This window comes from Dermacentor variabilis, chromosome 8 (assembly GCF_050947875.1).
Source record: "Dermacentor variabilis isolate Ectoservices chromosome 8, ASM5094787v1, whole genome shotgun sequence".
NCBI classification, from domain to species: Eukaryota; Metazoa; Arthropoda; class Arachnida; order Ixodida; family Ixodidae; genus Dermacentor; species Dermacentor variabilis.
In genome coordinates, this window is record NC_134575.1 from 112,806,466 (window position 1) to 112,832,954 (window position 26,489).

A 26,489-nucleotide genomic window follows, 5' to 3' on the forward strand; every position below is an offset into this window, starting at 1 on the left:
AATGAAAAAAATTTGGGGGACGCCTAAGCTTCACTTTTAAGGGTGGAACGCGGTAGCATTCAAAGATCGCTGATTGCTTCTCACGTTTCCGGGCAACTGCAGCTTCTATGTAACCGTAATTTTTACCGCGTAAAGCTGGCGGTGAAATCTATGCACGGAGGCGACCTTTCTGGTGGAAACACGGCCTCTTGAGATGACCGTCCTTCTGTTATTGTTTCGCAGTTTCGATATTCCAGTCTGAGAATATTTAACGTACCAGTTGCATGTTAAATCTTCAAAAATCCAAATCTCATGTATGCTGTCGGTGTTTTGTTTGATGGGATTTGTTTGCGGGCTACCATTCTAAAATCTCGAGAACTACTTCTGTAAGAAACGTAAGACAAGGTATGAGCAACTTTAGTGATAGAAGAACAACTTTCGTTCCGTACAGAACATGCGTGGTTTATGATGATTTTCTCGGCCGCGGATGTCGGCACTGCCGTCTACGTTGAGAAGACATTTTCTGCCAGACGTGGCCCTTAATGCTTTCGCTGTAAATGAAGGAACACTAACGACAGTGAACTTGAGAATCGAGAAGAAGAATGCGAACCTGACCACCATGGTGAGGACAACTTCTAATTCCGGAAGAAGCTCCAGCCACAAGCACGTCCCGCAACAGGGCTGCGCTCTAATGGATACGCGTTCAGGGGAGCCAAGGACTGACCGTAGACGTAAGCAGACGTAACCTCGAGTACGGGGGCCCTAACTACGCCTCCTTCAAGTAGATTATCCTTATTAATGTTGAATAAGGCGGCCACTGCGATGCACGACCCGTAAATCCATACAGATGTAACGTCTATTGCGAAAACGTGCTGATGTGCAATGCGAGAGTGGCGATTTGAGACTGAAGGTTCTATGCAGGGTGCGCGCAGTTTTTCGCATAGCAGCCAGTCTGTGAGTAAATACAGTACAGAACGTGCGACAACACTAAACAACGAAATGTCGGGACGATGTCACGTATTCCAACACAAACGCACCCGGCGTATGCCACTTCATGGCTTCCAACAGAAGCCAGGACAATATCACGCGCCAGCACCGCTTATTTTATCAACACAATATCTCAATATTGCAATGCTATAGCCTTTCCCGCTATCTACCTACACATTCGAACCAAGCTGCTCGCCACGACTTTATGGTGCGAGTCATAGCGGTGTCAGCATTTTAGAACATTTCGTCTAACTCCCGCGTCAAACGAAAACAGTGTATGCGTGCGGAATCCTCAAGTGAACCTTTTCCTGTGCTTCGAGTACGCTAAAGGATACATTTTTTCTCTAACTTACTTACGAAGGTACCTCGTAGCACTGAGCAGAACGATCAAGAAATGAAAGAAGGCGCCAACGTTTTTACAGAGTGGTTCCTTATTTTTCGGCCACCCGTGAGGTAACGCCCAAGTGACCACAACACAACAGTGAATCTAGCGAACCAACTTAGACAGGAGGCGTGCCAAGCGTTGAGCTTCGTGAAGGGCACCATGAGCTAATTCTTCTGAACATGGCGTCAGAGCTCGCGGAGATACCAAATTTTGCCACACTAGTGTCTTCCGGCATGACACTCTAAATTAACGCTGTGATAATTCCACGAGCGCTGCAGTACAGTTTGTTCATTCTGAGGAGCGGTTTATTTTAACAGGATTTTAGTGGATATACCCGTCACTCTCATCGCATAGTTGGATCAGGACAAACGTCGCCAAGTGGAGGTACTAGTGACTACGTACGAATACGGTTTTGATCGATTTACCTTGAAAAACTTTCGGGAGGGACGCCTTAATCTCACTACTGATTATCCCGTTGAAGCAAATAATATCCTTAGCAATTTGCTGCGAAAAGACCAGCTGAAAAAGAGGTATGCCGGACATGCCGCAATGAAGCCTAATTAAAAATATTACTACCATATCACGGAGCGATGCTCAAGAGCCCAGCCGGCGCGAGAACGACGATGAAGTTGGTAGGTGCCCTTGGCGCGAGTGAGTGTCGGCCTGGTGGTCTGGCTCCAGTGTAAATAGCCTGTAAATAGCCTCTTTCGTTTGTGTCTTTCCACACGTAACAATATACTTTCGCGGTAGAATCTCCTATCGTGGTCATCAAGGATGCACCCCTTTATGATTTTCAGCCAATGAAGCAACGCTGCAGTCCCCGACTTTAAGAAAATTACCTCGGCTGTTGTCATGTTAAAAAGCTTAAACAAAAATTACGAATTCTCAAAGCTTGACTTCACAAAAGGCTAGCAAGTGTCTATGGCCACCACATGCAACCCAGTTTAAATATTTTCTGTCGGCTCTAGTATTAACCAGTTTAGATTTGTGTTTCAGGCATCAAAACAGTGCCACCTGTACTTGAGCTGTTTTTGAGAGAAATTGATAGGGCTTGCTCCGCACACTTTATTATTCTGGCGATACCCTTGCAGGGCTGTGACATGGCAAACGGCACGAATATATAAACAGTGAAAAAGAAACACGAGGAAAAGAGAAAAAAGACACAGCAGAATTGAAAACACTCGCAAAGAAAGAAAACGAAATAAAGAACGGGAAACAAAGAAGAAGTAGTAAAAAAACAGCAACCCATTCAGGTGAAGTGTCTCGCTTACGCTACAAGTTTATAAGTCTTCAAATACCAACTATCCAGCTTTCAAGTCCTGCATAATTCCGTTCCCAAAGCTAAAGCAACTGTAGTCTCAGCAGCCCCTGTTGAATGCCCCGTGTAAGCAGCTACGTTCAAATCGTTCAGTGAACTATGTCTCATCAGGAGGAGCAGTAGTAATATAAACAATTACTAAGTAGCAGCTTCTTATCAAGCAACTTTCATTTTTCACTTTCATAAATAATGATAAATGCTGAATGAAACGGAAACATTTTAAACTACGCAAAGAAACAAGTTTGAAAGTGCCAGCTAAGTATCGAATCACTTTATTATACACGCCACGATGTCACAAAATGGACAAAATAAATTTCGACAATGTAGTTCTCATTGTTCACATATTGTAAGCATTATGGTTTGTGTTTTGTATTGAAGTAAGAGTATACTTCAATATCAAAGTTACCAAAATTGTTATTGCTGACATGCGAAGCACACTTGAAGATTGGTATTCTCTGCACGCACTTTTGCACAACGGCGGAAATTAAAGGTACAGCCCAACAGAATGTTCCCGTACCAAAAAAAAAGAAGGTGGTGCTTCCAGTAATCTGCAAACCGCATCTATGCTTGCGCCTTGCCGCTTCAAAATCAGTCCACGGTCTGCTCATAAAAATGCGGAGTAATTACACCACAAGATAGGAGAAAGAGCACATAATGGCCCTCTGAAGAAAGCAATGACGGTGCGGCAACGTGATCGCGCCATCAACGCGTCTAGAGAGGTTTCGATGATTTTTCGTAGAAGCATTGACAGCACTTTACAACAGAGCTAGCTAGCGACAATATGCAAGAACTATTCAACAATATGTTTCACAGGAATCCATAATTTCCGCCTCTCCTGGCAATCGATATGCGAGTCGGGTTATTTGACTATGCGCTGTTTTATTTCTGTTCAAATATTTGTGTGCTTGCTCGCCACTCTTTTCATATAAAGTTTAGAGAACGGCGAATGCCCGTTTTACAGAACATATGTTCTCTTTGCGATAAAGTTTGCACGAGATAGAACATATGCTGGATAGGCAATTTGCATTGTCTTCGTGGTAAGCATGCGTTTACGTTATGTTCCATGTCTTTCAAGCCGTAGAGCTAATTCTGGCTCTTTCTTGTTCTGTTTTGCTGTTGATCTTATGAGGCAAATCAGAAAGTCCTTGCCCCTATATTCTATTGGTGAAAAAAGGTACATACAGATAATTACAATTCTACGTACTGTTGTACGTACCTTACACTATTTTTTCCGCATAGTCTCCACACTGGTTCAGCCATTTGTACCATCTCAGCAAGAAGTTTGAGATGTCCCTGTGACAAGTTGTAGCCAGTCACTGAGGCACGGGGCCTCCCCGAACGCTCATGGCATTACAAGTCTTCACGGCCCTTTGCGAATTCGCCACACTACCTCACCCTTCTCAAAGCAAGACACCTTTCGCCATACGTGGCCTGCCTTGCGATCAAAGTTCGTCTCTTGCTTCATAGAAAACGAATCACGCTTCGTTGCTCGTAAGCAGTGCATGTGTGAAGCACAACCGCCACCTTAAACAACTGACAGCAGCGCCGTGCCGTGTCGAGGACTTCGCATTCAGAGCCGTAGTTAGGTTGGTGCCATGATAGCCTAGCTTACTGCGATATTATGGCATCGCATGTTATATTATGCAGTATTACTTCTCGACATAGCTTGCTCGAGGATATGAAACTAAGACATTACGTTGTACTCACTTGTCATTGTTATAGAATCGATAAACTATGGAGGAGCAGCACTTAGATTAAGGATGCAGAAAACAGCAATATGGGGTGTCGGCCTTTTCTGTGTGCACTTGTGTGCGTTGTGTTCTGTGTGCACCTGTGTGCAGCATGTGTGCCATGGTCCTTGCGGATGCAAATTTAGCTACATACAGTACGGTGGCCATATTAGTAGGCCTGCAGACCAGACTAGGGGCGCTATAACGTAAAACTATTCCAAGCTTTTCTATTCCAATTCGCAATCAGCCCTACGCGATTGGTTAAAGACATTTTTGGACCACCCCCACTTCACCTGGCTGTCATGGAACCTCACGAAACCACGATAGCTCCCCATCTGATATGACGTGTGCACACTTATTATGCATAATTTAAGCGAACAAAAGCAAAATTGTTATTTCTGATTCGATGCCTTTTCGCCATTAGCCCTCCGCTATTGGCTGAAAGCTTTCGAGCTGCACCCCCTTCACCTGCCTGTCACGAGACGTCACAAAACTGCAAAGACTCACTGCGTCAAGGTAACGTGTACGCGTTAAAGACACATTAATATGCCAAACGAAACTAAGTTTTATTCTGAATAGCCGCAGGCTGCCCCGTTCCGAAAGAAATAAAAGATGGCTGCCGCCGATCGCTCAGGCACTGGCTACTCGCACCTGCCGGAGAGCATGGGTTTATTTGTCTGCAATAAACATTTTTGCGTGGCCTTGCAGAATTTTGAAGCATTTTCGGCACGTTTACGACCTCGCTCGTTCAACTCTTCTTTGCTGAGGATCCGGTTTAGCGGCATTCTTTACCTTTCGTTAGATGCCACCACGATTTTCGACAAGCCACCTCAAGCCAAGTAAGGGAAAGCGGACCAATCGCAGACGCCGGCACCACCCTCTTCGTCCGGCTATCGATTTTCAGTCCAGTGGTTCGGCCCATCAAATCCCTCTCCACTTGAGCGTGCTCCTCGTCTCTTCTCAGCCAGTTAGATAAGACAAGCCGCTTAGCGTAGGCAGTATTATTCGTTTTTAAACAAACAAAAGTGACCTGCTATGAACAAGCAAAGCGTTTGATCGGTCGGTTAAGACAACCCTGCGGGTGACCGCTCGATGCTTGCGTCGGCGGTTACGCAAATTTGACGTCAGGATATTGGAATAAAAACAGTTTGGAATAAGTTCTACGTTATACGGTCCTAGTTCACTGCTACTCCGCATCATGTTAGCAGGAGCGGTGGTGTGATCCGCCCTGTCGCGAAGCGCCCATTGTGTGCTACTCGGTCTGCTGCTATTGCACGCCTCTTATATTTAAATTATTGGGTTTCGCAGTAAAGTCTGCAAGAAAATTGTTGAAATATTCTGACAGAGGGTATAAAAATGTGAGGTTTGAAGCTGTAGTGAGTCCTTTTCAAAAGCGCTCATTTATATCATATGTTAAACAGGCAGCCGGCATGCTGCGCTGCTCGCGCAGTCACGTTCGTTCTGTGCGTTGCATTTATTTACATAGACGCTTAAGGAGTGAAGTGAATACTGCGGGTGGTCGCCGTGAATACGAACCTTTTAGGCTTCGACACAATGGGAAAGTGTTTCTCAGCAGGAGAAGACCAGACGGATGGGCTCGACTGCCTTTGCGTCGAATCATAAGTTCGTCTATAAACATTGAGGCCACGAGCTGAAATATCACTACATCCGATGCTGCGAGATCAAGAACGTTTCTAGAAACGTGAGAGTTCACTCCACCATGCTGGTAAAATGAATCAACCGCATTAGTCTTGTAGGAGCGCTGCATCGAGGATCAATTCTTGAGTGGCTTGTGCATATTTCGAGAGTCTACCTGCGGCTAATGAGTGACTCTGCTTCTTGAATACTAGTTGACATATAGAAGAAACTATCAGCAAAAAGAATAAGCAGAACTTTGACGTTGTTCAGGCTGCAAAAATCATCCTGAGAAGACAGAGAGGCCAACTAGCACACGTCTGAAACAAACAGGGCATGTGAGTAAAAATGACCCGTGTTGAAGAAGTGATGAATATTTCCTTGCACACAGGTGAAGAAGTGAACCTCTTTAAATGCGGTTGACAAAAAGATACTTTGTGCAAACTAAATAAATAAATCAAATAAAAATTTAGGTCTTGAGGGATCAGTCTAGAACTGATGCGGGCCGCTCCCACGTCGGTGCAGAGAGGCCGAGCCCCTATAATCCAGTGATCTGTAAATATTTCATATTGCCACCTGTAGTAGTGGGGACAGTGCAAAGTCAGAGAGGAATTCCAAGAAGGAAGAAGTGCGCGCGCTATCCCCGCCTGCGCTGTAGCGTCGTCCCTTCGCCTTTGTTTTTAAGAAGCCAGCTGTCCCCATTAAACGTGATTAGTCTTTTTTGAGGCACGTGATAAACTGGTGAAGGTGCTGGGTATTTATCACTCATGCCGCAGACCCCTCCTGTGTGCGAAACCACCAGCCCAGTGTCAATAGAGTGTCCCATCCATCAGCCCAGCCGCAGGATCAGGGAACTGCCTCCAGAAGACCACACAGCAATTCCAACCACCTCAACTGGTATGTATAGTGCGATGGCGACCCGGCAAACGCTTCAGAACCCACAGGTTCCAAAGTCGTTCCATGATGATGTGTTCGTAGATGCCAAAGATTGTATGGCCGACTTCTAGCGCGTGGCCGAGTACAATGAATTGGTCTGCGCCACTAAACTTCGAAGTATCTATTTTTGCCTGGAGGACGGCGCGCCTATGTGGTTCCAAAACCGTGAGGAGAAATTGACGTCGTGGCCTGAGTTCCACCGTCAGCTGCTAGACACCTACGCCAGCGTTGATTTCCCGGAACGAGGAGAACGAGTGAACCAGGCCCACGTCCAGCTTCCAAATCAAAAAGTCACCACGTTCGTCAAAGACATGATGCGCCTCTTCAGACAAGCAAACCCTGGAATGACCGCAGACAAGTTGCCTCCCCTGATGCGAGGAGTGAAGGAGCAGCTTTTCGCTGGTCTCGTGCGGAGCCCTCCGAAGATTGTCGCTGAATTTTTAACTGAGGCTGTAGGTATGGAGAAGAGGCTTCAGCAGCGGTCGAACTTCTACGAGCGGCAAGTTGACACAACATCCGTTTCCGATACATTCACAGCGACCGAAAGTAACAATGATACCCTCCGAGAACTCATCCGCGCCGTTGTGCGGGAAGAAATGCAGAATATTTACGGCTCGTTGCAAGCTATACGGTGAGCTTAATTGCCAATGCGGTAATAGTTGAAGTACACCAAGCGCCCGGTCTAGCTTTCCTCTTGCTAACACTGCGCCTGCACCGATTGAACACCGCTGTATGACCTACGCAGGAGTCCTGGGACTCTCTGCTTCGTCACCGCGCTGCTTGTTCACGCCGCTCATCCGGTTGTAGTTTCACGACTCTAATCGGTACAATACATCGCAGAACGAGGCACGCCTCCAGCGTTTCCGCCGGCCGCTCCTCATATAGTTCTTCAGCCGGAGCATTACGCTAACGATCGACGCACGACCCCTAGGAAGTCGGATGTTTGGCGCACACTGGACCGCCGTCCTCGGTGCTTCACTGTGGTGAAGCATATCATTTGTACCGCCAGTGCCCATACCAACCTCTCGGGTTGCGGGGCCTTTGCGTCTACTCGCCGCTACTTAGACCTGGCCAAGAAGCACAGTATAGTGAACATTGTCTCGACTCAACAGCGCACTCCACCGCCTACCGGACTAGAGTCCCCCTCGCCGTCGCCAAGGCGATTTTAACAACTGCCCCAGCGATATTCGACCACACGATCTCCAAGTCCCTGCCGGGAAAACTAACTACACCTACCACTGGAGGTGAGGCCACTGGCAGTGGACGAACTGAAGACCTCCGATCGACGTGAACAAGGATGGGCACGGATTCGATGTCAACTGCAACTGAACGGAATGACCGGTTTTAGCTCGACATACCGAGGGCGATTTGCGAGTACGTGGTTAGCACTTTACTGGATACCGGTGCTGACTTTTGAATTATAAGCGGGAAGATGGCGATGTTTCTGAAGAAGGTAATTACTCCTTGGCATGGATAGCAGATTCGAACGGCTGATGGTCACGTCGTTACTCGGCGGGGAACCTGCACGACTAGAGTTCGGATTCGAGTATCGGTATTCGTGGCCAGCTGCCTTGTCCTACGCGACTGCTCCCGTGACCTCGTTCTCGAGGTTGACTTTCTGCAAGAATATACCGCTGTTATTGACCTACACGGAAGTGCAGTACCCTTCTCAGCCGACCGAGCGATCGACGGGTACAACGACAACCGACATGATGACGCCCTTCGTGTTTGCGCCGAAAGTGTTAAGCTTCATCCACGAACGAATGTCCTATTCGAAGTTATGTGCCGCGGAATGCACGGAGGCGAAATGGTTGCAGAAATCAACTTATCCCAACTACTGACGCAAGGTGTTTGTGCGGCTAGGTGTATGCTGCAGCTTAATCGGGGCAGTTCTCAGTTGCTTCTCACCAACTTCATTAACGAGCATAGACACCTTTTCTGCGGTACTTCGATTGCGTTTGCCGACGGAATATGGAACGTGGCTAAATGCCTTGCCTCTGAAGCAGTGGCGATGGCTGACAAGTCACTGGCTAGCATCGACATTAATCCAGAGCTATTGCACGACTACCAGGCAGCGCTACGCTAGCTCTTGCTCGAATTCAGAGCATGTTGCACAAGTTCGTCTAAGGCTCGTCAGACTTCAATAGCAAGGCACAAGGTCATCACATGCAACGACGCACGCCCAATACGCTAGCAGCCCTACCGCGTGTCGTCGAAAGAACGCGAAGCGATTCGTACACAAGTAAAATAGATACTTGAAGACAGCGTTATGGAATCTTCCAAGAGCTCATGGTCGTCTCCGGTTGTTCTTGTCCAAAAGAAAGACGTAACACTATGCTCCTGCGTCGAGTACCGGAAGCTCAACATCGCAACTAAATAGGACGTGTGCCCACTGCGACGTATCGATGATCCGCTAGATAGACTGCGGCGCGCCCAGTATTTGTCGTCACTCGAATTGAAAAGCGGATACTGGCAGATCGAGGTAGACGAAAGAGACCTCGAGAAAACTGCCTTTCTGACTCTTGACGGCCTCTATGAATTTTGAGTACTCAAATTCGGCTTGTGTTTCGCTCCAGCTACTTTCGAACGAATTATGGATGCTGTCCTTGTTGGACAGAAGTGGCAGACTTGTCTCGTGTATCTCGATGACGGTACTCTTTCTGAAACATTTGAGCAACATCTTCATCGCCTGCGGAATGTGCTACAAGCGATCCGATCGGCTTATGCCACACTAAAACCCAAAAAGTGCAACTTTGGCTATGAAGAGGTCAAGTTTCTCGGACACGTCGTAAGCGCTAGAGGAGTCCGACCTGATACCGTCAAATTTGCCGCGGTAACCGCTTTTCCTCCTCTTTCCGACAACAAGTACATATGGCGTTTCCTGCGTTTGTGTGCGTATTATCGCCGTTTCATTGAAAATTTCTCGCAGATGGCGGAAACCCGTGACTCGCCTTAGAAGGGCCGACCCGTCATTTGCCTGGACAAATGAGCAACAGACTGCTTTCGCTGAACTGCGACGACGTAGGCAGTCGGCACCTGTCCTGGCGCATTTTGACGACGACGCTGACACCGAGGTACATACTGACGCCAGTAACATGGGTCTTGGCGCAGTACTCGTCCAACGTCAAAACGGCAGTGAAAGATTAATAGCTTAGCCTAGCCGCTCGCTGTCCCGTGGTGAGGTGAACTACTCTATCACAGAAAAAGAGTGTCTCGTGGTTGTGTGGGTGATGACAAAGTTTCGCCCTTATCTCTAGGACCGTCCTTTCAAAGTGGTGACTGACCACCACGCCCTATGTTGGCTGGCAAACATACGTGATCCTTCAGGATGACTGCCAAGGTGGAGTTTGCTGCTAATTGGACGTCACTATTGTTTACAAGTCTGACTGCAAGCACGATAACGCTGACACACTGTCGCGTGCATCCGTCGAATCTGTCAGCCTAGAGGCAGAGGACCATGACGGCTTCCTGGGCGCAATTACTGCATCAGACTTGATAAGACTTGATAAGTCGTGACGAGGCTGAAATTCGATCTATCATCTACCACTTCGAGGGCCGGCTATCAGCCACTCCACGCCATCTATGTCACGTATTCCTATCTTTTTGTGTACGCGACAACGTGCTTTACATGAAAAACACCCGTTCGAATGACCGAGCCTACCTCCTGGTGGTCCCAAAAGACTTACGGGATGACATTTTTTTTCGCTTGCCATGACGAGCCGACATCTGGCCGCTTATGCTCCTCACGAACGCTTGCCAGACTGCGCGAGATGTATCACTGGCCCAGGCTTGCTGCGAGCCTTCGATAGCATAGCCCATTCCACCATTCTTGATCGCATCTGACGCCTTAATCTTGGGGCTCGCACTAACAGTTACGTCAGAGACTTTCTAATCGCACGGCCTTCCTTTCGGTGGTGGACTCCGCTCCGACGCCAAGACTCTGGGAAGCGTGGGATCCCCCCAGAGCTGCTTTATCTCCCCTATGCTTTTTAATCTCGTGATGATCGATCTTGCCATGGAGCTGCAGCAAGTGTACGGTGTCACCCACACCATCTACGCTGACAATATACCTACCTGGGCCCACCAAGGCAGTGGTGGCCAAATAGAAACAGCACTACAATCCACCATTGAAGCAGTTGAGACCTATCTCCAAGGCACGGGGCTTCGCCGCTCCCAGGCGAAGTCAGAACTCCTGCGCTAGAGGCCTGCTATCCGTGGCCGCCGTCCAGAATACTCCACCGCTGAACGCTATTACGAGGACATTGCGCTTCATCTCACGGATGGTAGTCCCATACCCCTTGTCACCAATATCCGTGTGCGCGGCATTCTCATAGAGGCGCACGGAGCGAATTCCCTGGCGCTCGCCCAAATCAAGATGAATACAGCCAACGCCATGAGACTTCTGAAGCGGGTCTCCAACTTCCATGAGGGTATCAAAGAGGAGAATCTTCTCCGATTAATCCAGTCATTCGTAATGTGCGACATCACCTACGTTGCTGCGGATCTAAACTGGTACAAGGCTAAACAAACCAAGCTCAACATCCTCCTACACGGTGTCTATAAACGAGCCCTCGGCCGCGCCGGTGGCACCCACTCTCACGTCCTCCTTCAACTGGGCGTCCACAACACACTGAAGGAGCTCATCAAGGCCCCAGTATGCTCTCAGCTGGAGAGACTCACTGTCAAAGCGACGGACCGCATTATCCTCACCTCGCTCGGTACCACCTACCACTATCAATACGGCCATTAACATCAGATCCCTTCCGCCATAAGAGCCTGCATTCATGCCGATCCTATCCGCAGAAACGTGCACCCCAAATACAACCGCGCACGCCGCACAGCACCTGCCACGGCTCTCACCAAATCTCTTGCTCGTCACAACGGTATGAGTTTTGTCGATGCAACCGAATTTCCTCACGGTACCCGCTTTGCAGTGGTCAGTACGCGTGAAGGCTCTCTCCACCAGGCTATCAGCCTAGTAACCCCACAGGCTGAGGAAGCTGAAGAAGTGGCAATCGCGCTAGCCACACTAGGCCTAACATGCCATACCATCGCCTCTGACTGCCGCTCCGCCATTATCAATTATATGAACGGCCTAATTTCACACCAAGCCTTGCGCATCTTGCAATAAGCGCACCGGTCAACCGACCACGAAGTTACACTCGTCTGGTTCCCAGCTCATGTAGGCGCCGTCCACCCGCACCTCCCCAACCTCAACGAGGTTGCCCACTCCCAAGCGCGAGGCCTAGTTAACCGTGCGGGAGAGGGGGAGACTGCCGCCACCCGTAGGGATCGCCTGACAAGCTACAATGATGTTCTTAGGTTCTTCTACTTAGAGTGTAGAACCTCACAAAACTATCCTGAGCGCAGGCTCCAACATTCCGCCTACTACAAACCAATACTTAACCCTCGTTACAACGTTACAAATAGATCTACCCAGATATTTACCCCAATCCTACGTGCCATATCTGTAAGACACAGCTAGCCGCACTTCCACACATGCTTTGCGGCTGTACACAACAATATCCCGGTACTAAGCCCATGGCCCTCTCGTCGAGGTGGCACGCTGCCCTGCGTAGCTCCAACCTGGACGAGAACTCTGGGTGACCCATCAAGCCTGCGAGGTGGCGAACAAGCAACACCCCCACGTCCTCAGGTGGGAGGCCTAGGCCCAGCCACCTTCTCTTGCTGCTTTCAATTAAGTTTACTCAGTCATCATCATCATCATCATCATCATCAGCCTGTTTTATGTACACTGCAGGACGAAGGCCTCTCCCTGCGATCACCAATTACCCCTGTCCTGTGCCAACCGATTTGAACAAGAGCCCGCGAATTTCCTAATTTGATCACTCCACCTAGTCTTTTGTCGGTCGTCCTCGACTGCGTTTTCCTTGTGTTGGTACCCATTCTGTAACCCTAATGGTCCAACGGTTGTCTAACCGGCGCAATACATGAACTGGCGAGCCGCATTTTTTTCTCTTTATGTCCATTAGAATATTGTCTATACCCGTTTTCTCTCTGATCCAAACCCCTCGCTTTCTTTTTCTTAAAGTGATGCCTAGCATTCTTCGTTCTATCGCTCTTTGCGCGGTCCTCAACTTGTTCTCAAGCTTCTTTGTCAGTCTCCAAGTCTCTGCCCTATATGTCAGCACCAGTAAAATGCCCTGATTGTACACCTTCCTTTACAATGATAATGGTAAGCTTCCAGTCAGGAGCTGGCCATGACTGCCGTATACAATCCAACCTACTTTTATCCTTCTGTGAATTTCCTTCTCATTATCAGAGTTCCCTGTGGTTATTTGACCTAGGTATACGTACTCCTTCACAGACTCTAGAGGCCGACTGGCGATCCTAAACTCTTGCTCCTTTGCCCGGCTATTTATCATTATCTTTGTCTTCTGCGTATTAATCTTCAACCCCACTCTTGCACTCTCCCTGTTAAGGTACTTAATCATTTGTGGTAACTCGTCTGAATTGTTGCGGAATTGAACAATGTCATCGGCGAACCGGAGGTGACAGATATTCGCCGTCGATGTTTACTCCTAAGCCTTCCCAGTTTAATAGCTTGAATACTTCTTCCAAGCACGCAGTGAATAGCATTGGATAGATTGTATCTACCTGTCTGACACCTTGTTTATCTTCCTTCTTTTCTTGTGTAGAATTAAGGTAGCTATTGAACCTCTGTGGATATTTTCCAAGATATTTACGTAAGCGTTCTGTACTCCTTGCTTACGTAATGCCTCTATAACTGCTGGTATCTCTACTGGGTCAAATGCATTTTCACAATCTATGAAAGCCATATAGAGAGGCGTATTGTTTTTTGCGGATTTACCAATACCCTGATTGATGACATGTATTGTGATCCATTGTGGAGTATCCTTTCCTGAAGCCAGCCTGTTCTCTTGGCTGATTAAAGTTCAGAGTTCCCCGTATTCTATTGCAGAATATTTTCGCAAATGTTTGATGTTGTACTGGGAGTAAGCTAATGGGCCTATAATTTTTCAATTCCTTAGCATCTCCCTTTTTGTGGACTAATATAATGTTTGCATTCTTCATGTTTTCCGGGACCCTTGCAGTCGATACACACTTCCTATAAAGAGCCGCCAGTTTTTCAAGCATTATTTCCCCTGCATCTTTGTATAAATTGACTATTATTCCATCTTCTCCTTCCTCTGTTGCTCGTTTCATGTCTTGCAGGGCCCTTCTTACCACGTTGCTAGCTATACGAGGAGTTTTTGTATCCTGTTCATTACTGTTTCTAATTGAGGTATCCTGACTCCTGTGGATCCTGTAGAGGTCCGTATAGAATTCTTCCGTTGCTTTTACTATATATTCAATATTACTGATGATATTGCCCTTATTATCTTTCAGTGCATACATCTTGGTTTGTCTTGTGCCAAGTTTCTTTCTCACCGATTTCAGGCAGCGTCAATTTTTTGCGGCTTTTTCGGCCTTTCTCATGTTATAGTTTCTAATATCCCTTATTTTCGCCTTGTTGATCAGTTTTGGCAGTTCCGCGAATTATATCTTATCTCTTGAGCGGGGAAGAAGTTTGGGTGTCTTTGTGGGATACATACAAACTGGGATGCATAGCGCAAGAATGGCACAAGGACGAAGCAGGAACATGGGACGAGCTGGAAGAGTTCGACACTCTCATTTTTTGTCATTTCTTTATTAGGTCTTTCGTTAGTACGGAGAGTTTGCCTACTGGTTACCTTGGTGCCTTGCCTCCCACTTGAATTGCTGCATCTGAAGCCAACCTGGTTACGGTTTCATTCATTAGGTCTATGTCATCATCATGTCTCCGTTCTAACTCAGCATATTTGTTTGCGTGTACCAGCCTGAATTTGTCTGCTTTTACCATTACTGCCTCTACGTTGACCTGTTTCTTCTTGACCAATTTAATTCTTTCTCACTTCAAATTGAAGCGAATCCTAGCTCTCGCTAACCTATGATCACTCCACTTCACCCTACCTATCACTCAGTCATATGTACAGCTAATGCGGTTACCTCTGTTTCTTTAGACTCTGCACGTCACGCTTCACCTCTGTTCTACATGTGTCCTTCCTGGTGGCGGTCACTGTGTGCTTTGCGCCAACATCCTTCTTGACCGCGTTTTTGTTTCCTCTAACACATTTCATAACCATCGAGCCAATTATATTTTCGAGGAAGGGGCGAAATGCCACCTGTAGTAGTGGGGACAGTGCAAAGGAAGAGGCAGGATGGCCAAGAAGGAAGAAGTGCGCGTGCTACCCCGGCCCGTACGATAGCCTGGTCCCGTCACTGTTGTTTTTCAGAAGGCAGTTGGGGTCTCCATTAAACGTCGTCAATCCTTTTGTGAGTCACGTGACAATATGGGTTTCGTATCAAAAATTTTTGAATCGCGTTCTATGCGGCTTTCTATAGGACACGAGAATGCTTATGTAATATCCGCACCAAGGGCACTTTTTAGAAGATGCGGAAATGTATATAATATCAACTCAGTTGGCTTTCCACACAACACTGAAATCCATATTTCCGCATCATACGGCTTTCAATAAGATTCGGACATCCGCATAATTCAGGCATAATACCGCTTTCAATGTTTCAATAATGGCGAATGTACGGATCGTTTCAGTAATGTTGCGTGACACAAGGACCATATTATTACGAGGCACGTGTTCACGGAGTAAGTGGCGTTCTCGGAGCTAGTTTTACGACGTTTTTAATGCAAATAAATTTTGTGCGATTAGTCCACATCGAAGTGCAGTCGCCGAGGCTGCTATTGGTCGCGTGTCCGCGGTCCTAGCACAAGAACGGCAACACTAGTAAAGAACCCTGCGAGTGACCGCTGTTCAGTCATAATGTTTAAAGCACGGTTAAAAAAAGGCGGAAGAATCCATCTCACGATGTCTGTGGACGGCAATGTGACTAGCATTCAAGCAATGTAGCGACCCACAGCATTGATGAAGTCACGCTTCTGTAAAATATGCAGCGGCATTTTGAGACTTCCATTGCTTGGGCTGTATCTGACGTGCGCTGTCTCCGGTATCGACCCACTGTACTGTAATACTTACTTGCCATGATCACATATGAGCAATATGACGACACAGTGAAGACAACTGAACGACCAAGAAGTAATTACGTCTATGGAACGACGGCGGCAGTGTGACTACGATGGGATTACTACAACTAAATTACTTTTTTAAGTGATGCTGATGGTGTACGGACAACAGCGTGACCACGATGATTTTACGAGAATGAGATGACGACGAATGCGTGAACGCGACGCACAACAGCCAGATCTACAAAACAGGAATGACAACGATAGCACAGCCACAACGCTATGACGACGACGGTATGAGAACGGATGCATGACAGTGCCTCTCTGGTGACTACTCTATGACAATGATGGCATGATATGAGAGGCATAATCATATTGTTGCGTGTGCAAAGACACAGACAGAGAAGGCTATCTACAGGCTATTTACACTGGAGCCAGGCAGCGACGCTGACACTCACTCGCGCCAAGCGCACCGACCAACTTCATCGTCGTTCTCGCGGTGGCTCGTTTCTTAAGCAACGCTCGATGATATCGTAATACTAACCACCCTCCCCCCCACCGGCGGTAAAAGCACCGTCACGGTGCTCTTAAATATCCAAGGCGCGTGGAGGGATGTAGGGCTTGAGTCGGGCGACGTGGACAATGTCACTGGTTGCCACAGCGGAGGACGTAGTGGGCGTGGCTAGAACAATTTCATAGGTGACATCGGTCACTTCGCGGAGCACACGATATGGACCTGTGTAACAAGAAAGTTTTTCACATAGGCCAACTTCACGCGAAGGTGACCAAAGAAACACGAGGCTGCCGTACACGAAATGGACATCACGGTGACGGCGGTCGTAGCGTTGCTTTTGCTTGTCTTGGGACACTTGTAGACGAGCGCGCTCAAGTTGACGAGCGTGGTCAGCATGGACGATTGCATCACGGGCATAATCGCGAGTTGTAGCTGTGGCAGACGGAAGCACAGTGTCCTGTGGTAGCGTTGGTTCGCGGCCATGCAAGAGGTAAAACGGGGAAAAGCCAGCAGTTTCGAGACGGGAAGAGTTGTATGCAAAGGTAATGTAAGGTAGAGCCAGGTCCCAGTAGCGGTGGTCGTCGGCAACGTATTTGGGTAGCATGTCGGTAAGGGTGCGGTTCAAACGCTCAGTGAGGCCGTTCGTTTGGGGATGGTAGGAGGTGTTAAATTTATGCCGTATTGAGCAGACACGCATGATGTCGTCGATGACTTTGGCCAAAAACGTATGGCCACGCTCTGTTAGCAATTGACGCGGAACACCATGCATCAAAATAATGTCTTGTAGGAGGAAGTCCGCAACATCAGTTGCGCAACTGGTCGGAAGAGCACGGGTTACGGCGTAGTGGGTCGCGTAGTCCACCACGACTGCAGCCCACTTGTTCCCTGATGTAGATTCCGGAAATGGGCCGAGAAGGTCTAAGCCGACACGATGAAAGGGCCCGGCAGGGATGTCAAATGCCTGCAGGTAACCAGCGGGCAGCTGGGAAGGCTTCTTGCGTCGTTCGTAAACTTCACAAGCGGCGACGTAACGTCGTACGGAACGGGCAAGACCTGGCCAGAAAAAACGGCGACCTACACGGTCATAGGTTCGGGATACGCCGAGATGTTCTGCAGTTGGTGCGTCGTGGAGCTCTTCTATAACGGTGGAGTGGAGGTGTTTAGGTATTGCCAGTAGGAACTCAGAGCCGTCCGGAAGAAGGTTACGACGGTACAGAGTACCGTCGCGGAGGACGAAGAGGCGTAGAGTATCATCGGCCGGAGAGTGCTCAAAACGGTCGATGAGTCCTCTCATGTAGGCGTCTCGGCGTTGCTCGTCGGCGAAATGAAGCAGCTGTGATGAAGAGAATACGCAAGAAGCACTGGCAATATTAGAGCAGTCAGAGTCGTCGACAGGGTAACGCGACAAACTGTCAGCGTCTTGGTGCAGGCGGCCAGACTTGTACACCACGGAATATGAAAATTCTTGTAGCCTCAAAGCCCATCGACCACGCCGGCCTGTAGGATCTTTTAGCGAAGAAAGCCAGCAGAGAGCATGATCGTCACTGACTACGAAAAAAGGGTGACCGTAAAGGTAAGGACGGAACTTCGCAACCGCCCAGACAACAACAAGGCATTCTGGTTCCGTAATGGAATAGTTGCGCTCCGATGGTGGTAGGAGGCGGCTTGCATAAGAAATAACGCAATCCTAGCCACGCTGACACTGGGCTAAGACGGCACCTACGCCATGACCACTGGCATTTGTATGCAAATCTGTAGGGGCATCAGGGTCGAAGTGGGCGAGAGGGGGTGGTGAGGTTAGAAGAGTGACGAGACGAGAGAAGGCGGCGGCCTCTCCAGTGCCCCACGAAAATTGTACATCATCATCATCATCAGCCTGGTTGCGCCCACTGCAGGGCAAAGGCCTCTCCCATGCTTCTCCAACAACCCCGGTCATGTACTAATTGTGGCCATGCCGTCCCTGCAAACTTCTTAATCTCATCCGCCCACCTGACTTTCTGCCGCCCCCTGCTACGCTTCCCTTCCCTTGGGATCCAGTCCGTAACCCTTAATGACCATCGGTTATCTTCCCTCCTCATTACATGTCCTGCCCATGCCCATTTCTTTTTCTTCATTTCAACTAAGATGTCATTAACTCGCGTTTGTTCCCTCACCCAATCTGCTCTTTTCTTATCCCTTAACGTTACACCTATCATTCTTCTTTCCATAGCTCGTTGTGTCTTGTGAAAATTGTACGCCTTTCTTCAAAAGATGAGTTAGGGGTCTAGCAATTGTCGCAAAATCTGGAACAAAACGACGAAAGTACGAGCATAGCCCTACAAAACTTCGAACGTCTGCGGCTGTCTTCGGAACTGGAAACTCTCTGTCAGCGCGAGTTTTGTCGGGATCAGGCTGTACTCCGGAAGCGTCAACGAGATGGCCCAGAAGAGTAATTCGCTGGTGGCCAAAACGACATTTGGACGAGTTAAGCTGCAGCTTCGCCTTTCGAAATAGAGCAAGTATTGTTGTGAGATGTTCAAGGTGAGTGTTGAACGTTCGCGAGAAGGCGACGACGTCGTCGAGGTAGCAGAGGCATGCGGACCATTTGAAATCTTGGAGCAAGGAGTCCGTCATACGCTCGAAGGTGGCAGGGGCGTTGCATAATCCAAACGGCATTACTTTAAATTGGTATAGGCCACCAGATATGATGAACGCGGTTTTTTCTCTGTCCAGATCGTCAACAGCAATCTGCCAGTATCCCGAACGAAGATCAATAGACGAGAAATAGCTGGAACCGTGCAGGCAGTGAAGGGCTTCGTCTATACGCGGGAGCGGGTAGACGTCCTTCTTAGTAATGTTGTTCAGATGACGGTAGTCTACACAGAAGCGCCACGTGCCTTCCTTCTTCTTAACGAACACCGCAGGTGACGCCCAGGGAAACGAAGAAGGCTCATTGATATTTTTATCGAGCATTTTGTTGACTTCGTTTTGAATTACTCGGCGTTCCGAAGCAGAAACTCGATACGGTCGTCGGTGAATAGGAGTAGTATCGCCAGTAAGAATCCGATGCTTGAGCGCGAGTGTCTGGCCTAAAGGGCGATCGTCGACGTCGAAAATAGCTCGGTAGGACGATAATACTTGGCAAAGCTCTTCAGCCTGCGCCGAGGACGGGTCCGTCGCAACCATTTTTTTATATTGGGATCGGCACCCGAGGCTGGGGCGAGGGGCCTGCTAAGCTCGCGAGAACCATCGGTCGATAACGCTGCCACATATTGGTCGCCGAGACAATCAACGGTGGCAAGGCAAATAATTTGCGGTAGAATTTGCTTTGCCAATCCAAAGTTACAGACAGGCATGCGAGTGCGGTTCCCAGTAATATTAAGTATACTGTGAGGCACTGTAACGTCATACCTTATTGGAATGTCGGGCATAGGAGTGACGAGGTACCCGCCATCAGGAACTGGTGGGGAAGAAAACAGTTCAATGGAGGCTATTGACTTTGACTGCAGGCGAAGAAAGCCGGTGGGACGTAAGCGGTAGTGGGGGCCGTCAGAAGGTTCTGCGAGCATCGGCAACTCAAGGCGAAGGGTACTGGAAGAGCAGTCAATGAGAGCAGAATGTGCGGAGAGAGTAAATCGAGGCCGAGAATGGTGTCATGGGGGCAATGAGCAATTACGGTGAAGAGGACAGGAGTGTAGCGGCCGGCGATGCTGATGCGTGCCGTATACATGCCAATGATAGGCACAGTACCGCCATCCGCAAGGCGGACGACGCGTGTCGACGCTGGGGTGAGGTGCTTGTTCAGTCGTCGTCGGAAGGCAGCACTAATAATTCAAAGACGTGCTCCTGTATCGACGAGTGCCGTGACAGGATAGCCGTCAACATCAACGTCAAGAAGGTTTCGGTTCGTGGGTAACGTGAGCAAAGGATTTGAGGGCAGGGTCGACAACGCAGCTTCACCTCCAGAAGCTGCAGTGCCTAGTTTTCTGGCTGGATCCGGGAGGCGATAGGCGGCGAAGAGAAGCGACGGGGTTGGGGCGAACGAGACTGATGGCGTCAAGGTGAGGGCGAGCGGCTGTACCCAAGGTTCGGAGCAGGACCATCAGCGGTAGTGGATTCATGGCGGGTGGTATAGGGAACGGAAGGTCCAAAGGTGCAGAAATAAGTGGCGGTGTATGTCCGAGGAGGTGGTGGCCATCGGTTGCGGCAGTGACGAGCGACGTGGCCGATGCCACAGCAGTGGAAGCTGATCGGCCGGTCATCAGGGGTACGCCAGTCGGACGGGTTACGGTGAGATGTGGCGGAACAGGACTGCCGAGGACCAGGAGGGCCGCTAGAGAACTGGGGAACGCTGGGTTGAGACGTGAAACACACGGAGTTCAGACCCATATTCTCAAATTCCTGTCGGACGACGGCCTGGATCATTGCAATGGTGGTTGCTGCCGGATCGGGAGGCGTCGTGGAGGCAGTTGGCGAACAGGTGGCCTCTAGTTCGCTGCGAACAATACTGGTGACCTGGTCACAGGTGGTGGTCTGACGTGGTCGACCCTCACATGTCGACGTAGCAGCAGTGTTGGGTAGCCGCGTGATGTGGGGTGTGATACGGCGGCTCTTAGCTTGTTCAAGGCGACGGCATCCTTTGATGATGGCGTCGATAGTCGAGACCTTGCCGAAAACAAGCAAATTGAAAGCGTCGTCGGCGATGCCTTTTAGAATATGTGACACTTTCTCCGCTTCGGACAATGCATCATCAGCTCTGTAGCATAGTCCTAAGACGTCGAGGATGTAGGAAACGTACGGCTCCGTAGATGACTGAACATGAGATGCAAGAGCCTTTCTCACGGCAGTCTTGCGCCCAATGAGGTCGCCGAAAAGTTCCCGTAGCTTCTCTTTGAAATTGACCCATCTCGTTATCTCGTCGTAATGCATTTGGTGCCACACGCATGGGGTGCCGCCGAGATAAAAGATGACATTGGCGAGCATAATCGTTGGGTCCTACCTGTTATTAGCACTGGCGTGTTCATGGAGTTTGATCCAGTCGTCAACATCCTGGCCCTCCAGGCCAGAGAACACACCTGGGTCGCGATGTGGGGCGACCGTGACGATTGGAGCAGTGGGACAAGCCGAAGGCGTTGCAGAGGTGGGCGCGTCACCGGGAGGCATGGTGACAAGCACGGTGCGCCGACCACTTCTGAGTTCCGTGGTGAGGACGGGAAGCGCTGACCTCCACCAAAATGTTGCGTGTGTAAAGACACAGACAGAAGAGGCTATTTACAGGCTATTTACACTGGAGCCAGGCCGCCAGGCCAACACTCGCTCGCGCCAAGCTCACCGACCAACTTCATCGTCGTTCTCACGGCGGCTCGTTTCTTGAGCATCGGTCGATGATATCATAATAATATTTTGTTGACCAGAACATGTATATGATAGAATGAAGAACTGACGTCAATAGAATGAAAAAGGCGTAATGACGACGAAGAAGACGGCAAAAGAACGATGAGATTAGGTTCGTCAAGTGACAACAACGTTAAAAGTTCAGCGTGAACACGCTGCCATGATGACACTGACACGGCAATGGTTTTACGACGACTATAGCATGACAACGACAGCATGACGAAGTTAGAATGGCGATTACAGAACAACCACAATGGCATCACTACGAAGGTGTGACAGCGAATCATTGACGACAACTGTATGAGGACGACACCATGACCCTAATTGCATAACAAGGGTGGGATGAAAATGAGGGGAAGACGATTTTGTTACGAAGTATCTACGACGACAATTGCGTGACGACGACGGCATTACTAGAGTCGACTGGCGAAACTGGAGTGACGACGGTCAAGCGACAACGACGGCCTGACGGAAATGGTTTGACAACGAATTCGTGATGGCGTGACGACGACGGCAAGACCAGAGTCGGATCACAAACCTGAAGCGACTAGATGGCAACGACCTCGACGACATCGCACTCATGAGAACACTTCTAGTGGCCCAAGTTGTGAGTTAGCTCAGGTCATTAAGTCGGTGCAGAAGTAGTGACGACGACTGCAGGCAGAGAGTCAGAAGACGAATTTTAATAGTGACGGTGTGATGAGTGTCGGTTGAGGAAGCCTAAAAAATATGATAGTTGTAGAGACGGCCGCGAGGATGAGCCTATTAGCCAAAGCTAATAAACAGCGGACCTCTGGTCAGCGCAGAAGGTGTGACGATGAACGTGTATCGAGAGTCAGACGACAAACCTAATGTTGTTCAGTAATGTTGCGTGACAAAATGACGACGATGAAACGTTCCCAACAACCGCATGATTACGGTATGATAACGAACGCATGAAAACCGTACACGACGATGGCATGATGACAACGGCATTGACAGAAAAGAAAACCTGCTTTGTAACATTCTTAGCAATGGTTGCTGTCGGGCTAGCCTCTGCACGTGGAGTCTAAAGAATCTTAGCGCCAGAAATACAGTTGCAGGGAAAGGAATAGAGAAAGCTCGAGCAATCACTTTGAACTATTTCTTTGCTAAAGGCAGCATTTAAATGGCTTCCTTTTTTCTCTTACCGCGCGCGCACGACGCATTTGCTCTAAGCCTTTTTCGCTCTAAGATCAACTCCCTGATTACGCATTTCTTAATTACACTAATCAACTGACGTGTCGTCATCATAAATTGCCTTTTTAAAAAGATTTCGAGAGCTACTTTATTGCTTCTGACTAGGATAGGCATCTCTTTAAAGCGTGGCCTACATCCACATGAATTCCTATCATACTTAAGCACGCTCTTTTTAATGTAGACATTAGGCGCATGTTCCCTCGCTCCATCATCGACATAGTACCGCGTCTTACCAATGTAGCTGCTCCCGTGAGTTAAGTATTTTTCCTAGACAACTACTGTGGCACACCAAGTATAAAGCCATGCATGCTTCATTTAGCTGCCGTTCGGCTTTTGAGCATCATTCCCCTAATGAGAGGGCACAACTTGTCTCAACCTTTCGTCTTACGCCCTGCCACCATCTACCTTCTGCAGTAGGCATTCTGTCCCTGCAGTCAATAATATAAAAATGGTGCCTAGTGGCCTTTAAACTCTACACATGTTTAATAAAACTGTGAGCGAATTCAAAAATCTGTCTTTTGCAAGAGCCTTTATCTAATCGCTGGCCACTTTCACTAACAATGTGGCGCCCATCAGTATTGATTGAAGTTATGGCCTATGCACAATTCTAGCGTCAGCGAATTTGGTGATTACAGGCTCGGGTATTTATGAGATGCGGAATGAGTTTTCGAAATTCTAATTTTAAGCAAAGCACCACAATGCCCATCTTACCGCTTTTGGAGTATGACTAACCAAAGAGTCACAAATATTTCTTAGCACGCGCCAACTATGTCTACCAAACATTATCGTCGTTAGCGATCATCACCAGATATAAAACAGAAGTACTTAATTTTCAGACAACTCATGCGTGGATGTTAGGCCATGACGATGTTGGCAATAGGACTCTAAATATTGTTCCCAACATCGTGGTTTGTCATGTCGCTCTGTTTTCTTAGAAGAAATTAAAGAAAAATTCCCAGCGTACCTAAAACTTTTAAAACCTTGTGACGGTGTAAAAATTCACTACAATACATGTTATACTTCAGAAATATTATTGCAAACAGGAGAAACATAAGACCCTATACATATCTCCTATCGCTCAAAAGAGTCTCATTATCCCACGACACACAAGTAAAGGCAAGATAAGATGCTGGCGTAGTCCCAATCGATCCGCAAACATGTCTCTTAATGCCTGTGTCTAGGAGTTTCATTCACCAGTTGATACTCATTCTCTATCAGAATGGCAGATAGTGCCAAGCGTAATGCCCATGACGTAGAACAACCGGACCCCTCGTGTGCTACCACCTCTCCCATGAAAATGAATGACATTACCTTCGGGCAGCCCCAAGCCAGCTAGACGGAAGACCTTTCTCATTGTACCAGCTCTTCAGACTGGGGACTTCCATATCGCCACTTCGAAAAGCCCTAAAATCGCGGCTATGATTTCTGAAGGATACAGGAGTGAGCGACTGTCGCTGATACACAACAAACAATTTTTTCTAGGTCGACGATACAAATGGTAAAATTTCTCTCGTCCACCTAATGTTCTCCTGCCCTTTCGCACTACCCTGGTGCAAGCTAGCCAACCGGGCGCAGTCCACGTTTACGTCCCTCCCTTTCATATACCGTTTTATTCTGTCTGGAAGTCTGTTCCCTGACGCCCATGGGTGCATGTTATCGCTGACTCAAACTGGGTGCGATCTGTACCCAAATAAATAAATCCTGATTGGCTGTGAAAAAGGCAAATCTTACGCTCTGGTTGTTTTGCCAGAGTTGGTCCAACTCGTTGGAAATCCTTTGAGAAAAGGAACCTTGAGCTTAAGCAAATACAACTGTTCTACCAAAACGCGGTTGGCATTTTGTTGCCACGATGCTTTTTCACTTTTAAAACACCTAACTGTATTGTCTGCTTCAGGTGTTCTTGCCATGAAGAAATTATTTAATGAGTCTACTTTGCTTTGTGCAACATATTTTGCTAACTTGTAAAGCGCATAGCTTTTACACAAATTAGCAAGATTCTGTATTAGATCAGAAAATGTATTCAAGAAATTAGACCCAGTATTGCATCAAAGTCTAATGTTGCTTAGCAGTGAACGCAAATATAAAGGCCCTTCAAAGAAACGCCGTCGTATGTGATCATAACTTCTAGAGACGTCTAAGGGCTCGGAAGTTTGGGCGTCTTGATACTGGATGAGGGTATCTCTGCCTAGATGACGCGGAGCAACGAGCAGGAGCTCTGCGCTGTCGGGGTGCATGTTACGGCTGTAAAGAACGTTACCCTGAAGCAAGAAAACGATGAGCGGGTCGAGGGTACCGCATTACAGTCAGTCGGTAAGAGAGAGCAAGGACGGATCTCTACGTTGTTCGTCGGCCACATGACTGAATTCTGTGATTGCTAAGACGTAGGCGTCAGGGTCTCTTTCCGTAGAGTCAGATGGTTGAACAGGGTGATGGGAAAGGCAGTCGGCGTCAGTGAGTAACTTGCCACATTTGTACATTACCGAGAATGTGTACTCCTATAAGCGCAATGCCAAACGGCTGAGCCTCCAAGCAGGGTCTCTGAGTGTTGAGAGCCAGCAGAGCGCATAATGATCTGCTATGACCACGAGCGGCCGTTCATATGGGTACAGACGTAATTTTGTGACAGCCCAGACGAGACCTCGGCACTCCCGCTCAGTAATGGTATAATTCTTTTCCGACTGTGACAGGAGAAGACTAGCTTAGGCTATCACATAGCTCCGTTCTTTGTTTGGGCGAGGACAGCACCTATATCATGAATGCCTGCTTCGGTGCGAAGATCTGTTCTAGCAGCTAGGTCAAAATGAGCCAGCACAGGTGGTGATGTGAGTTAAGAAATCAGCGACGCAAAAGAAGTCGCTTGGTCCACGCCCAAAGAAAATGTCGAATCCTTTTTGAGGAGGTCCAGGAGGGGTCGAGGAACGCCCGCAATGTTGAGAAAGAAACGGCGTAAGTGGGAGCACCGTCCTAGAAAGCTGCGTGCTTCGTCAGTGGATCGCGGAACTGGGAATTCGCGGGCGGCACGGATTTTGTGAGGGTCTCGTTTGGCACCAGTATCATCGACTATGTGTGTGAGCAATTTGATCTGGCAGCACCCAAATCTGCACTTAGAAGAATTGAGTTGGAGGCCAGGCCGGCGAAAGATGTCGAGAATGGCCGACAAACGAGGGAGGTGGCTTTCAAAGCTGGGCGAGAAAACGATGACGTCGTCCTGATAACAAAGACAGGTCGACCACATAACACCGCAGGAAGAGTGTGCATCACACGTACGAAAGTTGCAGGTGCGTTAACAACCCAAAGTTATGACCTTAAATTTGAAGAGGCCGTCGGGGGTGATGAAAGCTGTCTTCTCATAGTCGCGGTTATTAACGGCA

At 48.4% G+C, this 26,489-nt stretch overlaps 1 protein-coding gene across 1 annotated transcript in view; it reads right to left on the reverse strand.

Moving 5' to 3' along the window:
• The window catches only part of LOC142591527 (uncharacterized), a 402,039-nt gene that overhangs the window by 286,430 nt on the left and 89,120 nt on the right, over positions 1–26,489 (reverse strand). The gene's annotated exons all lie outside the window — the stretch shown is intronic.